Source organism: Phyllobates terribilis, unplaced genomic scaffold, assembly GCF_046119375.1.
Source record: "Phyllobates terribilis strain yellow unplaced genomic scaffold, ASM4611937v1 Scaffold_5__5_contigs__length_657084704, whole genome shotgun sequence".
NCBI classification, from domain to species: Eukaryota; Metazoa; Chordata; class Amphibia; order Anura; family Dendrobatidae; genus Phyllobates; species Phyllobates terribilis.
In genome coordinates this window covers 364186325-364205789 of record NW_027362765.1, presented here as the reverse complement: position 1 = coordinate 364205789, position 19465 = coordinate 364186325, and the positions used below count along the sequence as shown (strand labels likewise).

The 19465-nt window shown below is 51.9% G+C and overlaps 1 protein-coding gene across 5 annotated transcripts in view; it reads left to right on the top strand.

The window, feature by feature from the left end:
* The first annotated feature begins 1627 nt into the window (after nucleotides 1–1627).
* The window catches only part of ADD3 (adducin 3), a 67275-nt gene continuing 49437 nt past the window's right edge, over nucleotides 1628–19465 (top strand). For 3 of the 5 annotated variants that reach the window (XM_073684748.1, XM_073684749.1, XM_073684746.1), the window contains exon 1: nucleotides 1628–1729. The gene's annotated coding sequence lies outside the window, so the exon portion shown is untranslated. Of the gene's footprint in view, nucleotides 1730–5393; nucleotides 5454–19465 lie in introns of all 5 variants that reach the window. The other 2 variants (XM_073684747.1, XM_073684750.1) reach the window with 2 other exon arrangements.

Here is a 19465-nt window from a genome sequence, read left to right as displayed (position 1 = left end):
CCAAGACCCGCCGTATACCGGGAACACCCCCCCAAGACCCGCCGTATACCGGGAACAGCCCACAAGACCTGCCGTATACCGGGAACACCCCCCCAAGACCCGCCGTATACCGGGAACACCCCCCCAAGACCCGCCGTATACCGGGAACACCCCCCCAAGCCCCGCCGTATACCGGGAACACCCCCCCCCCCCCCAAGACCCGCCGTATACCGGGAACACCCCCCCCCCCCCAAGACCCGCCGTATACCGGGAACACCCCCCCCCCCCCCAAGACCCGCCGTATACCGGGAACACCCCCCCCCCAAGACCCGCCGTATACCGGGAACACCCCATAAGACCCGCCGTATACCGGGAACGCCCCATAAGACCCGCCGCAAGACCCGCTGTATACCGGGAACACCCCCCCAAGACCCGCCGTATACCGAGAACACCCAGCAAGACCCGCCGTATACCGGGAACACCCCCCCCCCCCCCCCCCCAAGACCCGCCGTATACTGGGAACACCCCATAAGACCCGCCGTATACCGGGAACGCCCCATAAGACCCCCCCCAAGACCCGCCGTATACCGGGAACACCCCCCAAAGACCCGCCGTATACCGGGAACGCCCTGCAAGACCCGCCGTATACCGGGAACACCCCCCCCCCAAGACCCGCCGTATACCGGGAACGCCCTGCAAGACCCGCCGTATACCGGGAACACCCCCCCCCCAAGACCCACCGTATACCGGGAACCCCCCACAAGACCCGCCGTATACCGGGAACGCCCTGCAAGACCCGCCGTATACCGGGAACCCCCCACAAGACCCGCCGTATACCGGGAACGCCCCGCAAGACCCGCCGTATACCGGGAACACCCCATAAGACCCGCCGTATACCGGGAACGCCCCATAAGACCCGCCGCAAGACCCGCTGTATACCGGGAACACCCCCCCAAGACCCGCCGTATACCGAGAACACCCAGCAAGACCCGCCGTATACCGGGAACACCCCCCCCCCCAAGACCCGCCGTATACTGGGAACACCCCATAAGACCCGCCGTATACCGGGAACGCCCCATAAGACCCCCCCCAAGACCCGCCGTATACCGGGAACACCCCCCCCCCAAGACCCGCCGTATACCGGGAACGCCCTGCAAGACCCGCCGTATACCGGGAACACCCCCCCCCCAAGACCCACCGTATACCGGGAACCCCCCACAAGACCCGCCGTATACCGGGAACGCCCTGCAAGACCCGCCGTATACCGGGAACCCCCCACAAGACCCGCCGTATACCGGGAACGCCCTGCAAGACCTGCGGTATGTAATTCTACCATTCCTCAGTGAGGTGACACTTCGCTGCTCGGTTCTGTCCCGATGGTTCGTTACAATGTGTCAGCGCGGGCTGTGCGGTCAGGTGACTGCTTTAAGATCTGTATAGTCAGAGTTCCCGGCAAGGACGAGGCTGAGGCTGAGGCTGAGGCTGAGTCTTCTCCCGGGAGGCTCCGGCACGGAGGGGGTTACAGGACAGCCCGGGACTTTCCGGTCACCGCGACCTCTTCATCCGTCGCGCAGGATTCTGGGTATTGTAGTCCCGTTAATGCCGGCTCGGGATTGGTCAGGACGCGACCAATGGGTGACGAGCTGTTCAGGTCCCGGCACTGCCCGCGGTGTGACGTCAGAGGGGGCGTGTGCCGTTGGCTCAGTGAGAGCAGTGCAGCTGTGGAGAGCGGAGCTCCGGATCATCCATGGTGAGCGCAGCCCGGGGGTATCGGAGGGAACGGGGACAACGTGGGGAGAGGACGAGGGCGGGACCGGGCGCTATACCGGGGGTGCGGTCTGGGGGCCGAGCGGTGTCTGCAGCCCCGCACTGCGCTGAGGTGAAAGGATGCGCTGCCGGTATCTGAGGGGAGAGCGGGGTGTCCGGGAGCTGCCGCAGAGCCGGGGGGAGCAGGAGGGCAGAGGGGCCGTATGCACCCCCCGAGCACTGCAGCACTGACACTGGGGCACAGGGGAAATGTGACTGCGGAACTGTGCAGGGAGGACAGAGGTGACTGGGACTGTGCAGAGGGGGGACAGAGGTGACCGGGACTGTGCAGGAGGGGGGACAGAGGTGACCGAGACTGTGCAGGAGGGGGGGACGGAGGTGACCGGGACTGTGCAGGGGGGAGGGGGGGGCAGAGGTGATGGGGACTGTGCAGGGGGGAGGGGGGGACAGAGGTGACGGGGACTGTGCAGGGGGGGACAGAGGTGACGGGGACTGTGCAGGGGGGAGGGGGGGACAGAGGTGACGGGGACTGTGCAGGAGGGGACGGACGGAGGTGACTGGGACTGTGCAGGGGGGGGGGGACGGAGGTGACGGGGACTGTGCAGGAGGGGGGGACGGAGGTGACCGGGACTGTGCAGGGGGGAGGGGGGGACAGAGGTGACTGGGACTGTGCAGGAGGGGGGGGACGGAGGTGACGGGGACTGTGCAGGAGGGGGGGGACGGAGGTGACGGGGACTGTGCAGGGGTGGGACGGGACAGAGGTGCTGCTAAGCAGGTTATGTGGGCATCCTGCACTTTGTGGAGGGTGACGCGGATGCTGCGGGCTCCGGCTCCTGGGTGCGGGGTGACGCGGATGCTGCGGGCTCCGGCTCCTGGGTGCGGGGTGACGCGGATGCTGCAGTGACACCACGGTGTGCTGTGGGTGTTCCAGTGATAGGTGCAGTGCTGGTAGCATTTTGGGTGGAGAAAGTGCCCTCACATGTCGGGTATTTGATCAGCGGATATGCTCCTGCTCCTCTGGTAGTTCCAGTCCTATCCCTGGCTTGCAGTGTCTCAGCAGTACCCATGTGTACCCTAGACCTGTACCAGTCACATGTTTCTCAAAGTTAGACTGGCATGTGTTAAATTAAATTGGCATTAAATTAAATGCACTGTGATACTGACACATCAGGACTCTGGGCATATTTCAGACCGGGAAATTTGGCAAAGGCATGCACTGTGTGGGCAGGGGGGGGGGGGGGTCTGTGGCTGGACATGCTCTGTTTGGCTGTGGTAGAGCGGGTCTGATGCCAGACGTGCACTGTGTGGCTTGGCAAGAGGGCACTGGGGTTGAAGATGCACTGGATGACCAGGTGCCCACTACTGGGCCTGCGCTGTGTGGCCGGGGGTCTGGCATTGGGCCTGCGCTGTGTGGCCGGGGGTCTGGCATTGGGCCTGCGCTGTGTGGCCGGGGGTCTGGCATTGGGCCTGCGCTGTGTGGCCGGGGGTCTGGCATTGGGCATGCGCTGTGTGGCCGGGGGATCTGTGGAGATCATAGTCGGGGCACTGTGGGTGATCAACCTGGTGTCCTGACACGTGGTATTTTGGGCGTTTCTTACAGGTGGTGTGATAGTTGCAGTACGTTACGGGACGTGGAGCTTCTCAGGAAGGGTGGAGGGGCTTCCTGCTCTCACTATTATGTATATGTCAGTTTATGTTCCCCTATATACAGATGTAGCAGAACTGAGGTTGCATCTTCAGTAGGTTTTATCTGCAGTCCTATGTAAAATCATGTGCCCAATAACTGTCTGGACTCTGCTACAACTGCACCTGTCAGGTTTGTCACATTCCTCCACTGCTTGGAGTCCAGCGTTCTCTGTGTAACCTGAGTGCAGGCGCTTTGTGGGTATCTGTTACCTTCCCTCACACAGGGCGGGTTATCTTCAAACCCATCAGTAAGACGACCCTCTGCTGCTGCGCCTCCTCTTGTGCAGGGGGAAGGGGTCTGTGACCCACCCAGGGTGATGTCATCATTTGGACCTGTCATCTTCAGTCTGTGGGGGAACAGGGTAATTCTTGGATGGAAAGTCTCCGGGAGGGGTCAGTCCACGGGATGGGAAGTGTTTTCAATTATTCCAATAACTGAGTGAGCCAGGAATGTATAAATTACATCAGCCTGTGTTTCCGATGTCCGCGCAGAGGTGCCCAGGGCCCCCGAAAGCCCATTGGGTTTTTACCCAGAATTCAACCGAAGTCCGGTAATAGTCCTATTGCTGTTCATAAAAGAAAGAAATGTTCCATACAGGTGGCAGAGAAAAAAGGTTGAATATGTCACTGGCACCCAATTTTTGGGTTTGTTTTCTGGCGTAGCATTGACCTGGCGTAGATAGTGCTGGCTCCTATGGTACACCAAGAAGATGCATAAGGGCTGTCTGTGTGCCTGTGGCTCCTGCCCCTGGTGGTCCCGAAGACCTGGGTATGCAACGCCCCTGCCCCTGGTGCCCAATGACTGTGTGCCTATTGACCCCTGCCACCTAAAGCCTGGGGATGCAGTTTATTTATTAATTTATTTTACTCACTTGTATAGCGCCATTAATTCCACAGCGCTTTACATACATTATGGGCACTGTCCCCATTGGGGCTTACAATCTACATTCCCTATCAGTCTTTGGCATATGGGAGAACCCAGAGGAAGCCCATGCAAACACTGGGAGAACATGCAAACTCCTTGCAGATGTTGTCCTTGGTGGGATTTGAACCCAGGACCCCAGCGCTGCAATGCTAACCACTGAGCCACAGTCCTCCTGCTTCTGATTCCCGGCTACTGGGCACTCCCTTCTTCTGCCCTGGTTCCTATCGTCTGTGTACCCAGTAATCATTCCACAGGTGCCTAACTTCTTGGATTATTCTCTTTTGCTGCCTTTAAACGTTCCCATTTTTGGGCCCTTGGAGTGGTCCTATTGACCTCTGTTGTGTGTGGCCACTTCGGTGAGATTTCTTGGGGGGTTCTGGTTAATGCTGGACCCTCGTCTCTTGAGTCAGTGGATCATGGAGTGATCTGTTCTAGGTTTCTCAGGACAGCCCGGTCATTTCTTGAATAGTCCTCCCTCCTCCCCAAAGGTTCTACTGAACCAGAAAGTGATCACTATAGTCGGGGAAACTTATTATGATACATTATTACTTAATTATATCATTTTCAGAAAAATTATGATTTTATATAATTATTTTATTGTTATAGTTTCTTGTCTTTACTCAGCTCTTTTTTTTTTCTTCTTTTCCTTTTGAAGTTGAAGGATAAAACAAGTCTTTTTTCCCTCCTCCGTCCAGCTGCGGCGCCTCATGCTGCTTCACTTCTAAAGGCCCCGTCACACATAACGAGATCGCTAGCGAGATCGCTAATGAGTCACAGTTTTGGCGACGCAACAGCGATCTCGCTAGCGATCTCGTTATGTGTGACAGGTAGCAACGATCAGGCCCCTGCTTTGAGATCGCTGATCGTTACAAAGCTTCCTGGACCATTGCGCTCCCGCTGGGCAGTGTGCATCGCTGTATTTGACACCTTATCAATGACCTCGTTAGCGATTCAGAACTGAGACATGTATAAATTGGACTTTTCTGCGCTCCTCGTCCCCCGATTGGTGGTCACTACTGCGTCCTTGTTTTTTCAGATCCCACCAGCGTTCCCCGGCTGTGACTCCACTTTGAAGAAATCCAACATCTTTAGCGAGGTAGGTATTGCTTGGGGTCTCAAATGAGTTTCCATTTTTAATGGAGACGCAGTAGAGATCTCATCTGACCGGAGTCAAAGTGTTAAAACAAGGCCACCCAATCAGAACGCAGTAGCGTCCACCAGCTGGAGATGAGGGGGGCGCGGAAAAGCAATTTTATGCACGCCTTTCTGACACAGTACAGCCCTTATCAAGGTGTGGATCGTTGAAATAGCTACTGTGTGAAAGTGTCCCAACGACCACCGAGATCGTTGGTTAGATCGCTGGGGCGGCCGAGATCGTTGGAAAGTTCTGCATGTTTGACATCTCCCCAGCGATCCCAAAACCATGATGCAATAACGATCTCGCTAGCGATCTCGTTATGTGTGACAGGGCCTTAAGTCAACAAGGGTGAACAGTTTTTAATGGGGATCCTGCCATCCTCTGTTCTCAGGCCCCTCCAACCCCAGGTGACTGATACTTTTCCTCCAAGTGGGTTTTTGTGTGCAGAACGGGTGAAAGTAAACGCCATTGTTTGTGATAAAGAGTGCGGATTCTTTTAATCAAGTGACTGAAATATTTAAGAGCAAGTGAAAAGATAAAGGATGAAAAAAAATTTAAAATAAGAAATTAAATTTATGAATTCTTTCTTGTTGCAGAAAGGACTTACTAGCAGCCCAGCACTGCCGCATCCCTATGCCCCCCGGGGTAGAATTTGAGTTTGTTACCCATTTATAATGGAAAGAGGGGGAAAAAAACTCGTTAACTTTCCAGTGTTGATCATGGCTGCTGGTGGGTGGTGAGCCTCTTGATGGTCTCAGCTGGGGACCTTTTGATGTATACAATGTCTGATAACAGATTATAGTTCGCAGGTAATGAGGCAAATAAATTCTGTAACCAAGTGGAAAGTTAGATGAGCTGATAAATGAATTGCTTTAGAAGAACATGCATAGAAATTGTATTTAAGGGTTGCTAAATATGCTCAAAATTATTATTATACAGTAAAACTACTATAATACTGCCCCCTATGTACAAGAATATTACTACTATAATACTGCTCCTATATACAAGAATATAACTACTATAATACTGCCCCTATGTACAAGAATATAACTACTATAATACTGCCCCTATGTAGAAGAATGTAACTAGTATAATACTGCCCTATGTACAAGAATATAACTACTATAATACTGCTCCTATATACAAAAATATAACTACTATAATACTGCTCCTATGTACAAAAATATAACTACTATAATACTGCTCCTATGTACAAGAATATAACTACTATAATACTGCTCCTATATACAAGAATATAACTACTATAATACTGCTCCTATATACAAGAATATAACTACTATATTACTGCTCCTATATACAAGAATATAGCTACTATAATACTGCCCCTATGTACAAGAATATAACTACTATAATACTGCCCCTATGTACAAGAATATAACTACTATAATACTGCTCCTATATACAAGAATATAACTACTATAATACTGCTCCTATGTACAAGAATATAACTACTATAATACTGCCCCCTATGTACATGAATATAGCTACTATAATACTGCCCCTATGTACAAGAATATAACTACTATAATACTGCTCCTATGTACAAGAATATTACTACTATAATACTGCCCCCATGTACAAGAATATAACTACTATAATACTGCCCCCATGTACAAGAATATAACTACTATAATACTGCCCCTATGTACAAGAATATAACTACTATAATACTGCCCCTATGTACAAGAATATAACTACTATAATACTGCCCCTATGTACAAGAATATAACTACTATAATACTGCCCCTATGTTCAGAAATATAACTACTATAATACTGCTCCTATGTACAGGAATATAACTACTATAATACTGCTCCTATGTACAAGAATATAACTACTATAATACTGCTCCTATGTACAAGAATATAACTACTATAATACTGCCCCTATGTACAAGAATATAACTACTATAATACTGCCCCTATGTTCAGAAATATAACTACTATAATACTGCTCCTATGTACAGGAATATAACTACTATAATACTGCTCCTATGTACAAGAATATAACTACTATAATACTGCTCCTATGTACAAGAATATAACTACTATAATACTGCCCCTATGTTCAGAAATATAACTACTATAATACTGCTCCTATGTACAGGAATATAACTACTATAATACTGTCCCCTATGTACAAGAATATAACTACTATAATACTGTCCCCTATGTACAAGAATATAACTACTATAATACTGCCCCTATGTTCAGAAATATAACTACTATAATACTGCTCCTATGTACAGGAATATAGCTACTATAATACTGCTCCTATGTACAAGAATATAACTACTATAATACTGCTCCTATGTACAAGAATATAACTACTATAATACTGCCCCCTATGTACAAGAATATTACTACTATAATACTGCTCCTATGTACAAGAATATAACTACTATAATACTGCTCCTATGTACAAGAATATAACTACTATAATACTGCTCCTATGTACAAGAATATAACTACTATAATACTGCCCCCTATGTACAAGAATATAACTACTATAATACTGCTCCTATGTACAAGAATATAACTACTATAATACTGCCCCTATGTACAAGAATATAACTACTATAATACTGCCCCCATGTACCCCTTAGGTGTATATCTACCATACTACTGCCCGCTATGTGGATTTGTACACTCTAGTTTGTGTTGGATGGCTCATACAAAGTTACATTTCAGGCCTTTTCTCCCTTTTACAGAGTTCCTTTATCATTCAAAAGTCGGGCTCTTAGTTGTAGATTTGTCCAGCAGTGAAGGGGTGTGCCATATACATTATGAGTTGCAGGAGCCGTCTGTAGATGATTGGGGTACAAGGTTCATCATCACTGGATTAGGAAGAGTCTTCAATTTAATAAAATATAATTGGACCTGATGACTTCACTTTGCTCAGTCCGTGGCCCCCAGAGCTTGCAATTATCCTAATTGTTATAATAACTAATGGGGGCTGCACATTCCTGTTGGTATTGATCGCCGCTCCCTCTGGTTGCATTGTAGCAGTGAGGGTGCGCCCCGGACCCCGATGAGAGCAGTACTCCACAATGTGCCTGTCATTAGCCTCTCTGGCGTATAACAAGCCCCGTTCTGTCATTGTCCCTTTCATCTGCGGATTTGGCAGGAGTCTTCGTCTCACGAATGATGGAGACTATGTAATTCTCTGTGCGTCGTGTCACTGAGCGCTGACACTCGCCCCGAGCCAACCTCCTCTGACAGATTTCTTGCGCACATTTTCTTTTTTATATTGAGGCCTGTTAAAGGGTAAAGAGAATAGATATATTGTTAAAAATCTCTATCCCATGCCTACAGCATTTACTAGGCTGGAGACGGTGCTCATCCTGAGCCTCCGGGTTCGTATGTACAACGCTACGAAATGGTTTTGACCTGACAGTTGCACAAGCAAAACTATAGGACATTTGATGCTGGAGGGTTTGTGGTAGATTAAAGCTTTAGTGCCTTTCAGATGTTATGGAAAGCTGGGTGGCCGCGGTGCCATGTACACTGTGCTATATAAGTGAATAAAATAAATAATACGGTCGCCCTTCTCAATAACAGTCAGAAGCTCCATCCATGGTGTCCGTCAGTTTTTTAATCTGTTGATCAACTTTTAGGCAGCACCAACCACAGCCCGAGACACTGATCAGAGAGGCGACCGTTCTCCTTCACTGTATATCTCACATGTAAGAAGACCACAAGTTCTCACTAGGGTTCAGGTCCGGTGAGGACGAGGCCGGTCATTATTCTCCACCTTTACGGCCTTTCCTGGCCCGAGCAGTGGAGACGTCGATGCTGTGATGGAGACCTGCAGAACAATCCTGGTTTTCTGGAGAGACGCAGACTTGTTCCTGCTCCTCTGCTAATGTCTTTTAATCACCGGCAGGAGGTTTGGGAGGTGATTCTGATCCTTCTTCAAGCTGAGAAGGTCTAACAAGCTCCTCTGTAGTAATCCCACCCATAGCAGTGCTCACCTCCACCTCGCTGGGGTCTGAGGGAAAGTGGAGGTCTGTGCCCGGTACTGATCCGGCCCGTCCATCTGCTCCATCCAGAGACGTGTCGTCTCATCTCATCAGTCCATAAAACCTGGTAAGAATCTGTATCAGACATTTCTTGGCCCAGTCCTCACATTTCTCTTCAGTCTCTTTCTCAGTGGTGGTCGGGCTCAGCCTCCTCACCTCGGCCATGTCTCTGAGCACTGAGCACCTTGTACTTTTGTGTCTTGCTCAGTGGTGGTCGGGCTCAGCCTCCTCACCTCGGCCGTGCCTCTGAGCATTGAACACCTTGTACTTCTGTGTCTTTCTCAATGGTGGTCGGGCTCGGCCTCCTCACCTCGGCCGTGCCTCTGAGCACTGAACACCTTGTACTTCTGTGTCTTTCGCAATGGTGGTCGGGCTCGGCCTCCTCACCTCGGCCGTGCCTCTGAGCACTGAACACCTTGTACGTCTGTGTCTTGCTCAGTGGTGGTCGGGCTCAGCCTCCTCACCTCAGCCGTGTCTCTGAGCACCTTGTACTTTTGTGTCTTGCTCAGTGGTGGTCGGGCTCAGCCTGCTCACCTCGGCCGTGTCTCTGAGCACCTTGTACTTTTGTGTCTTGCTCAGTGGTGGACGGGCTCAGCCTCCTCACCTCGGCCGTGTCTCTGAGCACCTTGTACTTTTGTGTCTTGCTCAGTGGTGGTCGGGCTCAGCCTCCTCACCTCGGCTGTGTCTCTGAGCACTGAACACCTTGTACTTCTGTGTCTTGCTCAGTGGTGGACGGGCTCAGCCTCCTCACCTCAGCCATGTCTCTGAGCACCTTGTACTTTTGTGTCTTGCTCAGTGGTGGTCGGGCTCAGCCTCCTCACCTCGGCCATGTCTCTGAGCACTGAACACCTTGTACGTCTGTGTCTTGCTCAGTGGTGGTCGGGCTCAGCCTCCTCACCTCGGCCGTGTCTCTGAGCACTGAACACCTTGTACGTCTGTGTCTTGCTCAGTGGTGGTCGGGCTCAGCCTCCTCACCTCGGCCGTGTCTCTGAGCACCTTGTACTTATGTATCTTGCTCAGTGGTGGTCGGGCTCGACCTCCTCACCTTGGCCGTGTCTCTGGTGCGTCCTCTGTAGACTGGGAACAGTCTGGAACGTATCAGTTGTGGGTTCTCTTTTTTGGCCCATTTCCCCCAAGGAGAACAAGCTGTTAATTATTCAGTACACCCTGATAAAGGGCGGGGCATCCTGAGGCCACGCCCTCATCACCCAGACACACATCACCTGATCTGCTTCATCCAATCCGCATTAAAGATTTTATAGGTGGAGGTGGGAAATCTGCAGAGAATGATCTGGTGAGGTCCGCACAGCTGAGGATTCTGCACAGTGTATACAGGGAGGCCGTATAGTAGCGATACACACAGCGTAGTGCTCAAAATAGCCATTTTACCAGAGCTTTGGGTCATGATGTGACTGAGGTGGGCCTGAAAGTGAATCCCCCTGCACAGAGCCCCATCCCCCAATGAATGTGCGGGATTCCTGTCTGCGCTGGATTAGGTGCTGTCATTGCTCCCTGTCACCCTGAAGTGATGAGCTCCCCGCAGCCATCGCGGCATCTGTCATATGGTGTCATGTAAATCTCCACAAAATGCCAATCATTCCCCTCCCCTAATAGACTGATCCTAGTGACCTCGCAGGGCCATCCCTGGTGTGGCCTTAACATGCTGGTGCTTGTAGTTCTACTGCAGCTTCTAATCCCGAACTGCGCTGAAAGGTTTATAGAAAATCCCATGAGATTGAAGTTTCAGCATTTCTGTGACTTTCTAATTTACTTTGTTTCAAATGTTCAAGATCTCTGCTGGCTGTCAGTGTCCACAGTCAGCGGACAGATCCCCAGGGATCGGTGCAAGGTGTCGCCATCCGCCCAGGGCAGGCGATATTGCTTTCCCCATACTAGAGTTGCCATTTATTATATTGATACATTGTATCACATTTGTTTGTTTTGTCCAGGTGAAATTGTAACACAGTTTCTCTGAAAGATGGAGATTATTCCAGAGCTAATCATGAAGAACCATGTGATTGCTACTCCATTGTTACTCCGTCTTGTTAGTGATTGGTCACAGGACGGCTCTCCAAACTTTTCTAGACCCCTGACCGGCAGATGTGGCTGCTTTCGTAGGAATTGAGGATGTATAGTTTGTAAGGGAAGCTGGGAAAGCTGAGTGACTCCACTGGTGATGTGAGGGTTAAGTCGAGCTGTTCTGCTTTATCAGGAATACTTGTACAGCTTATCTCCATCCCACCATTTGTGTATGAGAAAGACCAGGTCCTCTGGTGTGAGGTGGATGTATGGCCAGCAGTGGGATATATGATCTGTGCTCATTCTTTAGGTGTGTGTGTTTTTCTTCTATTTTGTTTGTTTTCAGATCCTCGTTCATTTTAGGTTATTCTTTACAGTCCTTTGCATTTGTATTTTTCTTGCTTGTGTAGCGCCTTTAATTCCCCAGCCTTACAGATCTCATCACTGTCCCCATTGGGTTCACAATCTGTATTCCCTATCAGTGTACCTTTGGACATGTCAATCACTGGTGTCTGAAGACTTTACAATCTCCTGTCTCCACCAGTGTTTGTATATGAGTGGTTAGATAAGGGGTGGTAGATATTAGATGACAGGAGGATGTTGCTTAGATAATCTCTAAGTGGCCGTGGGTGGCCTGATGGCCATATTGTATTGTTCTGTGTCAGATTTGGTCCTGGTTCCTCTTACATCTTGGATAAGATCTTGTCTCCGGTTTCTCTTCTGCACCTTGGTGCCTGATCTTGCCCCTGGTTCTCTCTCATTGTTGTCCTATGTATGATTTCCTTCCAGGTTCCTTTGTGTTCTGTCGTATTTGTGATGGTAGCTCCAGGTTAATCTCAGCATTTTGTGCCCTGTAGAGACTCTGACCCCTTTGCACTTTTTTGTCCAGGATATATTTTTTGTTCCTAGGTCTCCTGTGCATCCTTGTCTTTTAAATTGGCTTTTTCCTTGGTGCCACTTTGTGAGCTTATGTTCTGTAGATGTTTTTGCCCCTGGTTACATTCGACAGCCGATTTTGTGGGTTTATGATTTGGCATCAGGTTCTCCAATGCACCCATGTCCTGTGTATAATTTTTGACCTGCTCACCCCCCTCCATACACTCTTGTGTCCTGTACATTTATTTCTTGGCTGTGGTTTCTGTCTCCATTCATGTGCCTTGTATATAATCTTTATTCCTAGTTACCATGTACAACCCTCTGTCTTTTAAATGATTTAGCCTTTGATTCCCCTTTGTCACCTTGTATCCTATAGATGATTTGGTCCCTGGTTTCCCCCGGCAGCCTGTTTTGTATTTCTTTAGGTACTTGGTTCTCCCCTGCACTCTCCTGGTGTCCTTCATATAATTCTGACCTCTGGTTCCCCTTTGCGACCTTGTGTCCTATAGATGATTTAGCCTTTGGTTCCCCTTTTTGACCTTGTGTTCTATAGATCATTTGGTCCCTGGTTTCCTTCGGCAGCTTGTTTTGTATTTCGTTAGGCTCCTGGTTATCCCCTGCATGCTCGTCCTATCCTTTATATAATTTTGACCCTTCTTTCCTCTTTATGACCTTGTGACCTATGGATGATTTAGCCTTTGGTTCCCCTTTTCGACCTTGTGTCCTGTAAAAGATTTGGACCCTGGTTACCCTCGGCAGCCTGTTTTGTGATTTTGTTAGGCCCTTGTTTCTCCCCTCTACTATAATTTTGTCCTGTATATAATTTAGCCCTTGGTTTCGCTACATAGCCTTGTATCCTGTAGATGATTTGGTCCCTGGTCCCCACCCCTTCCCCCCACCCGCAGTCTGTTTTTTGTATATCATTAGGTCCCACGTTCTCCCCTCTGCCCCCTAGTGTCTGATATTGGTCACTAGTTTCCTGCTGCTCCTTGCCGTCCGGTATGTGATCTTTACCCCTGGTTCCCATACATAGCGTTGTGTCCTGTACCTGATTTGGTCCCTGGTTTCCCCCGGCAGTGTGTTTTGTATATCATTAGGTCCCACGTTCTCCCCTCTGCCCCCTAGTGTCTGATATTGGCCGCTAGTTTCCTTCTGCTCCTTGCCGTCCTGTGTGTGATCTTTGCCCCTGGGTCCCCGGTGGTCTGGTCACTGGTGTCTGCTTTTCCTTTTGCCGTTAATCTGATGGAAACCTGAATGGGTTGGAGCGGTTTGCAGGCCACGATATCCCTTATCACAGGGGACGCACGTGCCCTCCACAAACCGTGCCAGAGCCAGTCACTAGCAGCTTGTGCTGGGTATTGGCAGGGGACACTCAGTCCTGCTCCCACTCCTGTAGTTTTTGGCAGATTTACATTGTAGCAATGTGCAGATTCTCAGACCTGAGTGTCACTAATGCATCTGGATGAAGACAAACTAGTGGCTTCCATGTGCACTCATTGTGCTGTCACATGCTCCGTGCTCTGACACTACAGCCCCGTCACATGCTCCGTGCTCTGACACTACAGCCCCGTCACATGCTCCGTGCTCTGACACTACAGCCCCGTCACATGCTCCGTGCTCTGACACTACAGCCCCGTCACATGCTCCGTGCTCTGACACTACAGCCCCGTCACATGCTCCGTGCTCTGACACTACAGCCCCGTCACATGCTCCGTGCTCTGACACTACAGCCCCGTCACATGCTCCGTGCTCTGACACTACAGCCCCGTCACATGCTCCGTGCTCTGACACTACAGCCCCGTCACATGCTCCGTGCTCTGACACTACAGCCCCGTCACATGCTCCGTGCTCTGACACTACAGCCCCGTCACATGCTCCGTGCTCTGACACTACAGCCCCGTCACATGCTCCGTGCTCTGACACTACAGCCCCGTCACATGCTCCGTGCTCTGACACTACAGCCCCGTCACATGCTCCGTGCTCTGACACTACAGCCCCGTCACATGCTCCGTGCTCTGACACTACAGCCCCGTCACATGCTCCGTGCTCTGACACTACAGCCCCGTCTGGGGCCTTTTTTGCCCTTTGATGCATCAGCGACTACACCTGCTAAATAAGCCATTCTGCCAAACTGAGAAATACAGGAGCGCAAATTGCACTCCCTGGAAGCAATCAGGTATTGCACTGTCGCATTTTGATGAGTGTATAGTGTGGTTAAACCCAATACCATCCTCTAATATGGGGGTCTTCATCATGGGCTCTTTGCATGCCAGGTTCCTGGTGCCTCTCGCCCCCTTAGTCAGTGGCTGTAGTGATTTCTAAGTCTACATCAGTTTGTTGATTTTTGCCCCACTTTTCCCCCTGCTTTACTGCCCGTGTCCAGCCGCCTCCTGCCTGGCGATGTTTACCCAGGCTTCGCCCGCTCTTTTGATCGCAGTGGGCTGCGGGTCTGTTTTGTGTTTTGTACTTGGTAACCAGATAGTACAAACATCCAGAGAGCGATTGTTTCCCATCACGGAGAATACATTATTTGTAAATAGAAACCAAACACTGAGCCGCCCGCTCCTCCTGTCCTGTGAACGCTGCAGGGATCTGAAACGCGTGGGCGATGGGCTGGGGGGGGGGGGGGGATCCTCTCGACTTCATTCAGGCATTAGATTTTTTTCCTGTTTGTGTAGATGGTTGAGTATTTTACCATGAGACGTTACCTGCCTTAGTTTCTAAATTATTTTATTCTTTGCTCCGGTAAAACTTTGGTGCATGTGAATGAGCCCCACTTTCAGGACCCGAGAGCGGCCGCTGAGTCACTTGATTTGGAGGCCCCAGAATATCTGTGCATTATATAGACAGCTTGTCAGCTGTAATTGAATACTGTGTAATACTTTATTTCCCCTCTAGGGGTGCTACAAGGAAATTAAAGACTTGCTGCTGTAAGGCTTCTTCACTGATTACAGCAAATCTGCTGTTTAGGGAGACCTCTCCCTGGGGGGTTGCTGTTCTGTGGAATCTGAAATCTAAGCCCCTCAGGGGATCTTCATGATCAGATAATCTCAGTATCAGTTTGGTTTTTCTCCAAATTTAAAGGTCTCTCACTTTAATCTGTATTTGTGTGAAGGTTTCTTTATGGTAAGTCTTTTCTTTCCTCAGTCTTTTACAGATCTAATACTCACAGCTGAGGGGAAAGGGTGGACACTGCTTTGACTACTGGGGTGTGGAGGGTAGAGACTCTGCTGTGACTGCTGGGGGTGGGAGACTCTCTGCTGTGACTGCTGTGGGGGACAGAGACGGAGACTATCTGCTGAGAGGAGTGGTGACATTGCTGTGGCTGCCGCCGGGGAGAGCTCTGGCGACTCTCTGCCGTGGCTGCCGCCGGGGAGAGACCTCTGGCGACTCTTTGCCGTGGCTGCCACCGGGGAGAGACCTCTGGCGACTCTCTGCCGTGGCTGCCGCCGGGGAGAGACCTCTGGCGACTCTCTGCCGTGGCTGCCGCCGGGGAGAGACCGCTGGCGACTCTCTGCCGTGGCTGCCGCCGGGGAGAGACCGCTGGCGACTCTCTGCCGTGGCTGCCGCCGGGGAGAGACCGCTGGCGACTCTCTGCCGTGGCTGCCGCCGGGGAGAGACCGCTGGCGACTCTCTGCCGTGGCTGCCGCCGGGGAGAGACCGCTGGCGACTCTCTGCCGTGGCTGCCGCCGGGGAGAGACCGCTGGCGACTCTCTGCCGTGGCTGCCGCCGGGGAGAGACCGCTGGCGACTCTCTGCCGTGGCTGCCGCCGGGGAGAGACCGCTGGCGACTCTCTGCCGTGGCTGCCGCCGGGGAGAGACCGCTGGCGACTCTCTGCCGTGGCTGCCGCCGGGGAGAGACCGCTGGCGACTCTCTGCCGTGGCTGCCGCCGGGGAGAGACCGCTGGCGACTCTCTGCCGTGGCTGCCGCCGGGGAGAGACCGCTGGCGACTCTCTGCCGTGGCTGCCGCCGGGGAGAGACCGCTGGCGACTCTCTGCCGTGGCTGCCGCCGGGGAGAGACCGCTGGCGCCTCTCTGCCGTGGCTGCCGCCGGGGAGAGACCGCTGGCGCCTCTCTGCCGTGGCTGCCGCCGGGGAGAGGCCGCTGGCGCCTCTCTGCCGTGGCTGCCGCCGGGGAGAGGCCGCTGGCGACTCTCTGCCGTGGCTGCCGCCGGGGAGAGGCCGCTGGCGACTCTCTGCCGTGGCTGCCGCCGGGGAGAGGCCGCTGGCGCCTCTCTGCCGTGGCTGCCGCCGGGGAGAGGCCGCTGGCGACTACTGGGCCCAGTGCTCGTGTGATTTCAGTATTGCAGAGGATTCATCTAATAGTTTTTTTTCCTCTTTTGGACAATCTTTTTTTCCTTCCCGTTCCCTTTGCCGTCGTCTTCTGTATGAGGAGTGATTGTTGGGGGAGGGGTATGGACAGCTGTGTATGGAGTCTCCGCACTTGTGATCGGTACATGTCCGCTCCTGTCATCGCTCCGCGCCCCTGTGATCTGTGTGTGGGGTGTATGGAGGATATTTTAGCTGTTTACTTTGTGCGCTAACGTGTTTACCTTGGGATTGAGAGCGCTGTGAGACTAGATGCCGGATGGTAACAGACGGAGCGACCTGACAGGTGTCACCGGCTGAGCGATGGCTCCACACCTCCAATACTACTGGCTGCAGACAGGGACGATACATGGCAGCAGGTTTACTATCCTCCTGCAGTCATAGGTCCGGCAGGTGTCCCGTACGTACTGATCGTAGGTCCCTACGAAGCCGGACACATCCAATGAGGCTCGTTTCCCCCTTGTAGTTACAGCAGAGCCCACCTTCTGCAGCAGTCACAGGGAACCCCCTTCTGTTTAGTAGTTATTTACAGCCGCCCCTTCATTTTGTTATACTGCCCATTCTCCTCAAAGTCCCAGCGGACCCCTGTGCTTAGTAATCACAGCAGCAGGGCTGAATCCTGTCCTCCCTTCCCAATATACAGTCACTGAAAACCCAACTCCCATCAGGGTATTAACATGGTAGGGTTACCTCATTCCGTGGCGGGGCGTAGGGGGCTCTTGCTTTCCCCCGTGGCGGGGTGTAGGGGGCTCTTGCGTTCCCCCGTGGCGGGGCGGAGGGGGCTCTTGCGTTCCCCCGTGGCGGGGCGATGGGGGCTCTTGCGTTCCCCCGGGGCAGAGGGGGCTTGCATGTGTGCCACTTGAGATGGGAGTCTCTCCCAGAGGTTTGGGTTTTGGACACCACAGGACTGCGCTCGTTACTGCTCACTTTCTCTTTTACTTATTGTGGTCTTAAGAGCAAGTTAGGTCACCATCCCTGTAGTCTGCAGAGCTTGCAATCAAGGAAGTGTTAAAGTAACCGAGGCTGGAACCAGTCCGTCCTGTTCCCGGAGTGGAGGGTGTCAGTACGTCACATCTGCCCGGGGCTCAGAACTGGTTTCCCCGCTTCAAAGGCCAAATTTCTGCATCTGTGGCCCCTCACTCATCTGACACCAGTAAGGGTTAATGCCAGGATGGGATGCGTAAGGGTTAATGCCAGGATGGGACGTGTAAGGGTTAATGCCAGGATGGGACAGGGTCACCTTGTCCCTCTGTGCCTGAGTTTCATTGATGTGTTTTTGCATTTAACCATTTGGTGCCTGAGGCTAGTCTGTCAGCTGTGATTCGCACCCTGGGCTCCTGGATTGGAGCAGATGCAAAGCACAGATTTTGGGTCTGCTGCCATGATGGCCATGGAGGTGAGCGGCCTCTTGCCACACTTTGCTATTCCAGCACTATCATTATTATTATTATTATTATTTATTATTATAGCGCCATTTATTCCATGGCGCTTTACATGTGATAGGGATATACATAACAAAAGCATTTACATAATCTTAACAAAACGAGTCAGCGACTGGTACAGGAGGAGCGAGGACCCTGCCCGCGAGGGCTCACAGTCTATCATTTTACTGATCCATATTCTGCACGGGGGATTTTTAATTGTTCATCCTGGTCCTCCTGGATCATGAATAGATCGGCAAAGACTGACACTGGAAACAGAGGGGGCAGCAGGAGGGAACAGAATGGGGCACAGAAGGCTGATTTCTCGATGCCTTTGGATACGGTCTTGGTGGCCATTTAGGGATCCAAGATGATGTAAAAGGCGTAGAAGGAAGTGAAGTGGTCATCTCAAGGTCATCCTTCGTCCCTGTGACTTTTATTTTACAAAATAAAGAAATAATTTAAAAAAACATTTGTGTGAAGAAGGGAAAGCTTGAAGCTCCGTAATGGCCGTAGTATAGGTTTCAGCTGATGGGAGTGTGGCTCGGGGCGCGGCGTGCACCAGGTCATCATAGTGGGGCTCGGGGCGCGGCGTGCACCAGGTCATCATAGTGGGGCTCGGGGCGCGGCGTGCACCAGGTCATCATAGTGGGGCTCGGGGCGTGGCGTGCACCAGGTCATCATAGTGGGGCTCGGGGCGCGGCGTGCACCAGGTCATCATAGTGGGGCTCGGGGCGCGGCGTGCACCAGGTCATCATAGTGGGGCTCGGGGCGCGGCGTGCACCAGGTCATCCATAGTGGGGCTCGGGGCGCGGCGTGCACCAGGTCATCATAGTGGGGCGCGGCGTGCACCAGGTCATCATAGTGGGGCGCGGCGTGCACCAGGTCATCATAGTGGGGCGCGGCGTGCACCAGGTCATCATAGTGGGGCGCGGCGTGCACCAGGTCATCATAGTGGGGCTCGGGGCGCGGCGTGCACCAGGTCATCATAGTGGGGCTCGGGGCGCGGCGTGCACCAGGTCATCATAGTGGGGCTCGGGGCGCACCAGGTCATCATAGTGGGGCTTGGGGCGTGCACCAGGTCATCATAGTGGGGCTCGGGGTGCGGCGTGCACCAGGTCACCGCCTCTCCCTTAATGCAGCGCTCCAAGTTCCTGTTTTTAATGTTTCCACTTCACATTCTGCTCACGGAGTTCTCGACCCCTCGGAGAGCTCGGCTTTCATGGGATCTGCTTATTGAAGGTTAGATGTAAAACAAAGGTCGCGGATTCTTTCCAGCATGGTC